At 39.5% G+C, this 8,503-nt stretch overlaps 1 long non-coding RNA gene across 2 annotated transcripts; it reads right to left on the bottom strand.

Moving 5' to 3' along the window:
* Nucleotides 1-3,186: 3,186 nt before the first annotated feature.
* On the bottom strand, nt 3,187-8,026 carry LOC104604062 (uncharacterized). Of its 2 annotated transcripts, none has more exons than XR_736323.3 (3): nt 7,685-8,026; nt 3,734-4,812; nt 3,187-3,612 (listed from the first exon to the last, which is right to left on the bottom strand). It is a non-coding gene; the product is annotated as an uncharacterized LOC104604062 (long non-coding RNA). The 2 variants fall into 2 exon arrangements; XR_016084324.1 differs by having other exon boundaries at nt 3,734-4,849; nt 7,685-8,010.
* Nucleotides 8,027-8,503: the final 477 nt, after the last annotated feature.

Below are 8,503 nucleotides of genomic sequence, written 5' to 3'. Positions count from 1 at the left end.
CCCACATGCACTGCATCAAGTCATCAAGCTGGTTCTGGCTAGTCGCCAGAGGGACAACGGTTGGTTCGGCGAAAGTTGTCTCGATAGGGGGGGGGAAGAGGAACATTCGCAGGTGCCACCGCACTCGGTGAATTGAGGCTATGGATTCCGTCCGCCGAGAGGGGGACGGTGAACTATCCGATACATATAGTGGCGGGCTGAGGGTGTTCCCCTACAACATTCAAGTCGGCGTTGTGCCTGTTGCTGCTGGAAGAAGCCATGGAAGCTAAGGTTTCAGAGAGAGAGAGAGAGAGTTAAAGGTTAGGGGAGGCTTTTTGAAGTATTCCCACAGACGGTGCCAAATGATGATGCGCAATCCTGTCGGTCCTAGCTGCCAGTCACCTTGCCTTTGACAGAGCCGAAGATGCCTGAAACAAGGAAGAAATTGGAGACTTCCGGGGAGGAACCCGGTTGGAACATCCGAAGCTCAAGTCAGTGCTCTAGAGAAGGCAAGGGAAAATGAGAGATTTCAAGACCAGAAAGCACAAAATATCACATACCTCCTTCTTTGGGGGATGGGGGCCTTTTATAATCACCCTGGTACACTCACTCCCATACCTCTACTAGATCGGGCATCATCACCTCCGCCAGATCGGGTGTCATCATTTCTGCCAGACGCCTGTTCGGGTGTCATAACCTCTGCCAGTTGCCAGTTCGGGTGTCATAACCGCCACTATCCTCGTCAGGGCCGTCTCTACCACGTCTGAGATGGCGGTGGCAAGTGGCCGTTGGAGGGCGGCTGTCATGTGTTGGACCTCTAATCAGTCAGGCACGCCGCCTCCATGTACGGGCTTCCTGGGTGTCAGGTACGGTTGTTCAGTCAGGCGACTTGGAGCCGAAGTGGTGTGCGAGGTGAAGTCTTGAGTTTGGATAGAAGTGTGGCCCAAACTGCCCCCGGGGTGGGTCAGCTCGGGTTTTTGCCCTTTGCGCTCCTTGTAAGCCTCAGGACCTCCAAGGGAGAGCTCGGGTTCTTCCTTGGGGAGCTCGGGTCGTTGGTTCCTTTCTTGGGGGAGCTCGGGATTCCTTTTCTCGGAACTCAAGTTGTGGACCCGCTACCATGCCGAGCTGACGCTTCTGCCAGGTCACTTCTCGATTGCTTCCACGTGTCGCGTGGTCAAGGGGTCAGGCCAAATCTCCCTGGGTGTTCTTTATTCAACGAGATCCGGTCCATTCTTGAAGGATTTCTTATGGGTGTTTTGAGCTTTTTCTAAGCTTTTCCTTTTCCCCACCTCTTTTTCTCGTAAGATTTTTATTGTGCTATTTTCGTTCATCTTTTATCCCTTGGTGCCTTAGTTCGTGAACAACAGAAAAAGGATACACGGATCTGAAATCATCTCTTTGCCTCTCTCTCCCACTATTTTCTTACGGCTACGGGGAGTGTTTTATTTGGGTATCTAAAATCATCTCTTTCTCGAAACCCAGAGAGAACTTCTGGAGGGTCCTAGGTGCTGGATTTGCAAAGCCTATGATATAACTTCTGGACCCTCCGGCACGTGGAATGGACTATCGGGACTTGTTGACCCGTTGAAATGGCTTGCATGAATACAAAGAAGGCAGAGGAAGACGATAAACATTAATATTCAAGGCAAAAAGTTGCCCTTATCTCATAGAAACCAAAAAATGTATAAACTCGGTTTCAATGGCTCGGATCCATCGGTGAATCGTCGATGAGTATAAAATAGTAAATACAGTGAAAATTTGGGGAATATTTGTATGTCCTGTGAGTAAAGTTAAGCCATAAAAAAAGAATCATCCTCGAGATGTTGTTATTATATCCGTACTTTTACTATGCACTCGAGTACAGAGAGAGTTTTACTTTTTAGCCAACTGAGGCAAATGTCGGTTACTAATAAATTCATGACACGTGTCGTATAAAACGATACTATTTGTCAGAATTTGCAGTAAGAAAAATTGGCATAGTCGGCAATTCCGACCACCATAATTTCGCCGTCTCAAATCTCAGTTGATAGCGTGAGTGTAGTGTTACTGTGGACTGTCCTGTCTGGGTTTTTTTAGGGCTAATAGCATGTAATTTTGGGGTTTAATATCAATAAATTATTTAAAAAATTTTAAAAATAGGTTAATTTTTTTAAAAATAATATTAATAAAAAACAAAAACAATGTTCATCTTCTTCTTTCTGCCATTTATTCATCAGAGCACCCGTCCGTTATCGCCCGCCACCGCTCACCACCACCGTCCGCTGCCGCCCGCCTTTGCCTTTGCCTTTGCCTTCGGCAACGTTGCTGAAGGTGGCCGGAGGCAGAGGTGGCGGCGGCGGCGCTGGTGGTTTTTCTGTCCAACGCCGCTATCTTTGCATCCGGCCACCTCCGGCAACGTTGCTGGAGGCGGAGGCGACAGCGGTAGCGGGTGGTGGTAGGCGGCGGCGGGCAGCGGCTACGATGAATAAATGACAAGAAGAAGGAGATGAATAGTATTTTTGCGTTTTATTGATATTATTTTTAATTTTTTTTTAAATATATTATTTTATTGAATATATGCTAGAAAAAACAAGCACACAGTCCCAATAAGCGTGAATAATGAACGGCAACAACAATCGTTGATGGACACCAGAGAACTGATGAATCAAACAAACCATCTGTTAGCGGTGAGCACAACGCGAACAAAAACGACAACCTTTGATGGACACCAAAGAACTGATGAAGTTGTGGGTACAATACGAAGAACGAAAATGGCAACCTTTGATGGATACAATGCGAAGAACGAAAACGGCACAATGCGATGAATTGCCGTGAAAGGGGGAGGAGGGTGAAGAAAGAAGATGGGAGAAAATAGAGAGAGAAAGAGATTTAACATTGAGACCATGTTCTTTTTTTAGAAATGGTGGGAAACACTTACCTGGGTAAGTGCGTTTGATTTATCCAGGTAAATGAAGTTCTTTATTTTCCCGTGTTCTTTCGCAACACCCACTTTTCTGGGTAAATTGTTATTTTTTTTCATCTCTTTTCAATTTTACCCTTTGGCCCAAATCCATGTTTTTGGACATTTTGTCTCATTAAGACATAACCTGTCCAAATAATAGGTTGAATAACCTATTCAACTATAATCCGTCCAAGTAACAAGTTCAATAACTTGTTTAACTATAACTATCCAAATAATAACTCATTCAATAACCTGTGGAGGAAGGATCAACAAGAACATGGAATAACTTGTTCAGATCTCACTACAAGGCGCTTTGAATCACTCAAAAACATCATTTAGACATCTGATATAGCAAGTTAAACATCATACCACTAATAACAAGTTAACAACCACTTCACAAAACAAGACATTAATTGATGTTCCAGATCAAAAACAATTGGGTGGATCCTAGCACTGCTTCTTGGAGCACAACCTCAGATAAGGTATACGTATATTTAGTTGACTGCAACCTCAGCCGATAAATAATTTGGATGAATAGAATCCTGTCTAGAAACTCTGGTCTTGGAGAGTTTTAGCACTTGCACTGCTTCTTCTACCTTGTCAGCCAATGACTCAGGTGACTCCAACAAAAGAAGCAGTTCTGAGTTATCCATCTCCAAAAGCATTCCAGTTATTTTTGCAGCAAGATCAGGCTGCAAACAGAACATATATACATTTTATTGAATCTATACAATATATTGTATGATAAACAAGAATATGTTCATACACCTAATCTTACCTTGTGTTTCTTGACAAGGGGATAAAGGCACTCACCATGTATATGTTTCTGGTGCTGGGGGTTGCAGAAGCAAGCATGCCGCTCGACATGTTTGATCCTTGGGATGCAGCTCCAACAAAGTTAGGACTGTAGGTCCATTGCTCACATCACGTAGCATGCATTTGGAACATACTTGGTCTGTCTAGCTCTTTGCGATTCAAAGCTCAGAGACATTATTGCAAATAATGGCAGATATATAACCCACAATTCAGGACATGAATCAGTGCTTATCTATCTATTATGGAGATAATCTACAAATCTAATGCAGAAATGCATCTCTTCATTGAAAAGGAAAATAGAAATGCATCTTCAAGAAAACAAAAACTCCTATGTCTCTTGAATTGTACAAATTTCTATATAGGTAGAAGTAAATTAAAGTTTTTTTTTGTCCCGAAGAAATTAATTTAAAGTTTTTTTTGTCCCAAAGATCTAATCTGAACCTAACACATTTACAGCCCCTTGAGCCCAACCCAACTTACCACAAGTTTTGCATGAGATGGGCTTAGATTTTGAGTCTCTAGTGTAAAAACATGGGTCTGGCAAAAACTAAGGATGGGTTTAAATTGAGGCTCAAGGGATATGAGCCCACCACTAATCGGTAAATAAGAAAACAAAAAATTCCAAGCAATGTTGCTCATCCTTCAAGTCTGAATTGCAATAAAACTAAAGATGGAAAGGAACTTCTGCAACTACTCTTTAAGTCTAAATTGCAAACAATACATTGAACAAATATGGCATCTAGAGATATGTGTGCGCACATGTGTGTGTGTGAGAGAGAGAGAGAGAGAGAGAGAGAGAGAGAGGGCGGGCAAAGCAAAGCTCAATATGAATTTGTTAAGATCCAAAAAGAACAAAAGATAGAGAAGACAAGTAGTATTTCGGACAAACATAAAAGTGTCTTAACAACTCAAACTAAACTAAATCTAACCTGCAAGTGCTTTTAACTTACTAATAACTTATCAATAAGGTCTTTAGCTTCAGCAAAGTAGTCTGGAAATCTGATATCTCCAGCTATGATTCTTTGAAAAATGAGCCATTCACTTGCATCTTTGAAGGGAGAAATTCCCGAAAGCACCTGATACAAGGGGCATCCAAGTGCCTAAAGGTCATTTCTGTTTCAACATATATACAAAAGAGCAGATGAGTCATCATATATAATTAAAAGAATGGCTATGATTCTGTTTGACTTGCAATATTTTCAACAATAAAAATAAGGTGAGAACCCTAAAGATCAATCTGAAAACCAAGGGGATTCATATAATGAGTAACAACCCCTTCCCTTTGAGAATGGTCTTCCAGTCTCTTCTTCTAGTGCAAGTAGCAAAAAATTGAGCAGAACTGAAAAAATGGATTGTGCAACAGACCATTAGAGTTCTGGTGACACAGGAGAATCCAGTTGAAACAACAGGCATTTTCAAGTTCTGTACATGAAAGCTATGATTACACTAAATTCTGCTAAAAGTGTGAGTAGAATCTAGAGTTCTGGTGACACAGCAAAGCTTTTGATTGTCTAAGGGCGTGTTTGCCAATATGTATGATTCTATTTTCAAAACAAAAACAACTATTACATCAGTACAAACAATTCTTTTTTTTTTTTTTTGAAAAACAAAATCACCTATATTGGCAAACACCCTCTAAGTAACAAATTAAGACTTAAAAATGCAGACAGAAGTTTGATGATCAATTCTGCTACTTTGGCAAGGATCACCCCATAAGAAGAAAAAGGAACTTGATTAGCAACAAAATTGAAGAGAACAATGCCTACAAGGCCATACAAATCCCATTTCAAAAGGCTCCCTTGTACTAGAACCTCATAAATTTGCATGTTACGTTTATAACCCCAAGATTTTAATCAGGTCCACCTCCTTATTCACCACCTATCCCAAGTCTTCCCTTCTCTAAACAATGTAAGTTTTGTCAATTTCCACCTCCCTCTCTAGAAGCAAACAATCTGAACCCAAATCATCCCTTTCTTTAACGCCTTCAAAAGGTTTTGAAGTGTCCTTTACACCAAGAACCTGACCGGTGTTATCCTCAATTGTCTCCCTAGCTTCAAAGACTACTTCCCCTACTTCTTGTTCAGAAGTAAGACCAAGGCTGTTGACTTGACGGTCAAGAACATTTTCAAACTCCTTCAAACAAAAGTCTTGAAACAAAGAAAGTACATAAAGAAATACTTTTTACCCCCCCATCACCCATATAATCAATACTGTTGTTTGGTGTTGGAACCATATATCATATAAGATAGTAGTGTATGGGGTAATGGGGTTATTAATGTGACCTCCCTGCTATAATTTGTAACTTGTAAGTAATACAGACAACTAGGAAAATAAAGGATAACTGGTAAGAAGCCATTGGATCCCTCCCTATCTCCCATAATAGATCTCAAAAGCCAAACTCCAAAATTCTCTTCAACTCATTTAAAAATTTGAGGTTCCTGCCTAAATAGAACCGTCTCAAACTTAAACAACTAACATGTTCTTTACACTATAGGTGGTATAGAACTCTGCTTCCCCCTCAATTCTATCTGAACATGAATATCATGGTTCTTTTAGAGTTTTTACTGTTTTCTCTTCCAAATAAGAAGCCTATCCCTTGATGTTTTCCAGGCAAGAGAAAATACACAATTTCTAACTAATACTCTAATTCACCCAGTTTTCATCTATAGAAATTTCTTCAAACTTTTAGCAGTAACAAAATCAACGCATTGATTTTTTTTTTGAATTTCTAGGATGAGATTTATGATATTTTTACATTTTCCTTATAAGTAGCAGCATTTTCATTAATAAAAATTTATGTGAAAAGGAGTGGAACAAGAAGGCATTCACTCCAAGATTATAGCCTGGTATACAATTACAGAAATTAATAAAAAACAATACATGTATATTTCAGCCTAAAATAGTAGAAATTGCAATGAGTACAGAAATTGATAGAAATAAAAAGAATGCATGTTTGAGACAAAAAATATATTTCAGACAAAAAAATAGAAGAAATTGCAGAAAATACAGGAATTGATAAAAAATCACAAAATATGTTTCAAACAAAAAATAGAGCCTTGGAAAAAAACAGAGAAATTTATTAAAAATAAAAATATTGCATTAAAAAAAACAGAAATTCAATGGAAACTAAAATCTTATTGACCAACTTTCCCTTCTTTCAAAATCTAAAAAAAAGGAATATATTCACACAACTTTTTTTTGTAGTCGACGGATCCAGGAACCTTATAAAATATGGATACTTCGGTGATCAAACAAAAAAAAATCAGATTCTCTGGTGTTTAGAATTTAAAACTAGTGAACATTCTACTGTAGCATTGGTTGCATGCAACCCCAATGAAATACAAATACATCATTGTTTAAATAAAAATTAGTTGATGTAATGTCTTAAATTTATTTAAAAAACAGGTATTGCACCATTTGAGAATGGTCACGTAATCAGGCTAAACAACAGTTTACAAGGCTTGGTAATATGTATTATGTAGTTTGAAGTCGGAGCTACTGACTACGACACATTGCTGGTTATGTTCACACAATTGCACATTAGACATCTTAGTAATGTAAAGGATTACCAATATTCGCGATGTGCGGTTAGATAAATCTAAATATCAATATTTTGTGGTCAGTAGATCCTAAATCGTTTGATGAAGAGGCCAAAATTTTTCAAAGCGAATGGTCATGTCTGTATTTTGTGAACTTTACTTGGTTCCTGATCGATTATGGTTGGAGAAAGCATCCAAGTTATCTCAAGGTAAAAACTCTATTTATATAGCATCGAATGGCACACTAGGAATTTCTCCCGTATATTGATTCTCATTCTCAGAGTTTCTACCTGCACAACATCTGGTCGGAAATTTTAAATCGTAAACCGTAAAATTAATGAAGAAAAAAACATCTGGTCAGATGAAATTGGAACGGCGGATCAACAGGAAGAGGAATAGTGATTCTTACCGTTTCGATGGAGAAAAAAACAGTGAGCAGAGACGACAAGCGAGCAGCAGCAGCAGCAGCTCAATGGTGTCGACAATAGAGTGGAGGAGGATGAACCAGCAACAATGGAGGAGAATCAATGACGGAGCCGATGACTAGATCAAGGAGAGCAGCAACTTAGAGAACCAACGGCAGCAAGATGATGGAGTGGAAGAGGAGAAACGCAGAGCCAAGAGGTGAGAGGAGAAACGCAGAGCCAAGAGAGAAAAAGAGGCAAAGAGAGAGAGGGAGAGAGGGAGAGAGAGAGTGATTTCACACGTACAGTGGACCCACACGAACAAAATGGTATCAACCGTACACCCCCAAGTGATTTAAGTATATAAAGTTAGATGACTTTCAAGCATGCAATATCATATTTCTTTTTATTCATTCAGCTACATAATGAGCTGTATCCATACCCATAACCCCAACCCTATTGGTAGTGAGATTCAATCCCAAGTCTCCATTTGAACAAGGTAGCCAGTGTACCAACCGAGCCACCCATCAATTGGTTGCTTTCAGGGGACTAGAAAAAATAATCTTGCGACCAAAATTGGGAAAAAGTTATTATTTAACTGAGAAGTAATCCAAATGAGTGCAACTATAACCCGTAGAATCAGTAATTGCAAGATAGAGTATATGAATATAATTCGTGAGTCGTAATACATTGTAAGCTCAAAGAATCAAGGTGCACACTTTAATGGAGTAACACTAGTAAATGATCTTTCTACCAATGAGCTTGTACTCCCATTTCAATCTTTTCCAATAGATTGTCTCTATCCCCTCCCCCCACTGAGTTAT

The sequence above is a fragment of the Nelumbo nucifera genome, chromosome 3, assembly GCF_055504915.1.
Source record: "Nelumbo nucifera cultivar China Antique chromosome 3, China Antique-T2T, whole genome shotgun sequence".
NCBI classification, from domain to species: Eukaryota; Viridiplantae; Streptophyta; class Magnoliopsida; order Proteales; family Nelumbonaceae; genus Nelumbo; species Nelumbo nucifera.
The sequence above is the reverse complement of the archived record's forward strand: the minus strand, read 5'-3'. Positions and strand labels throughout refer to the sequence as shown.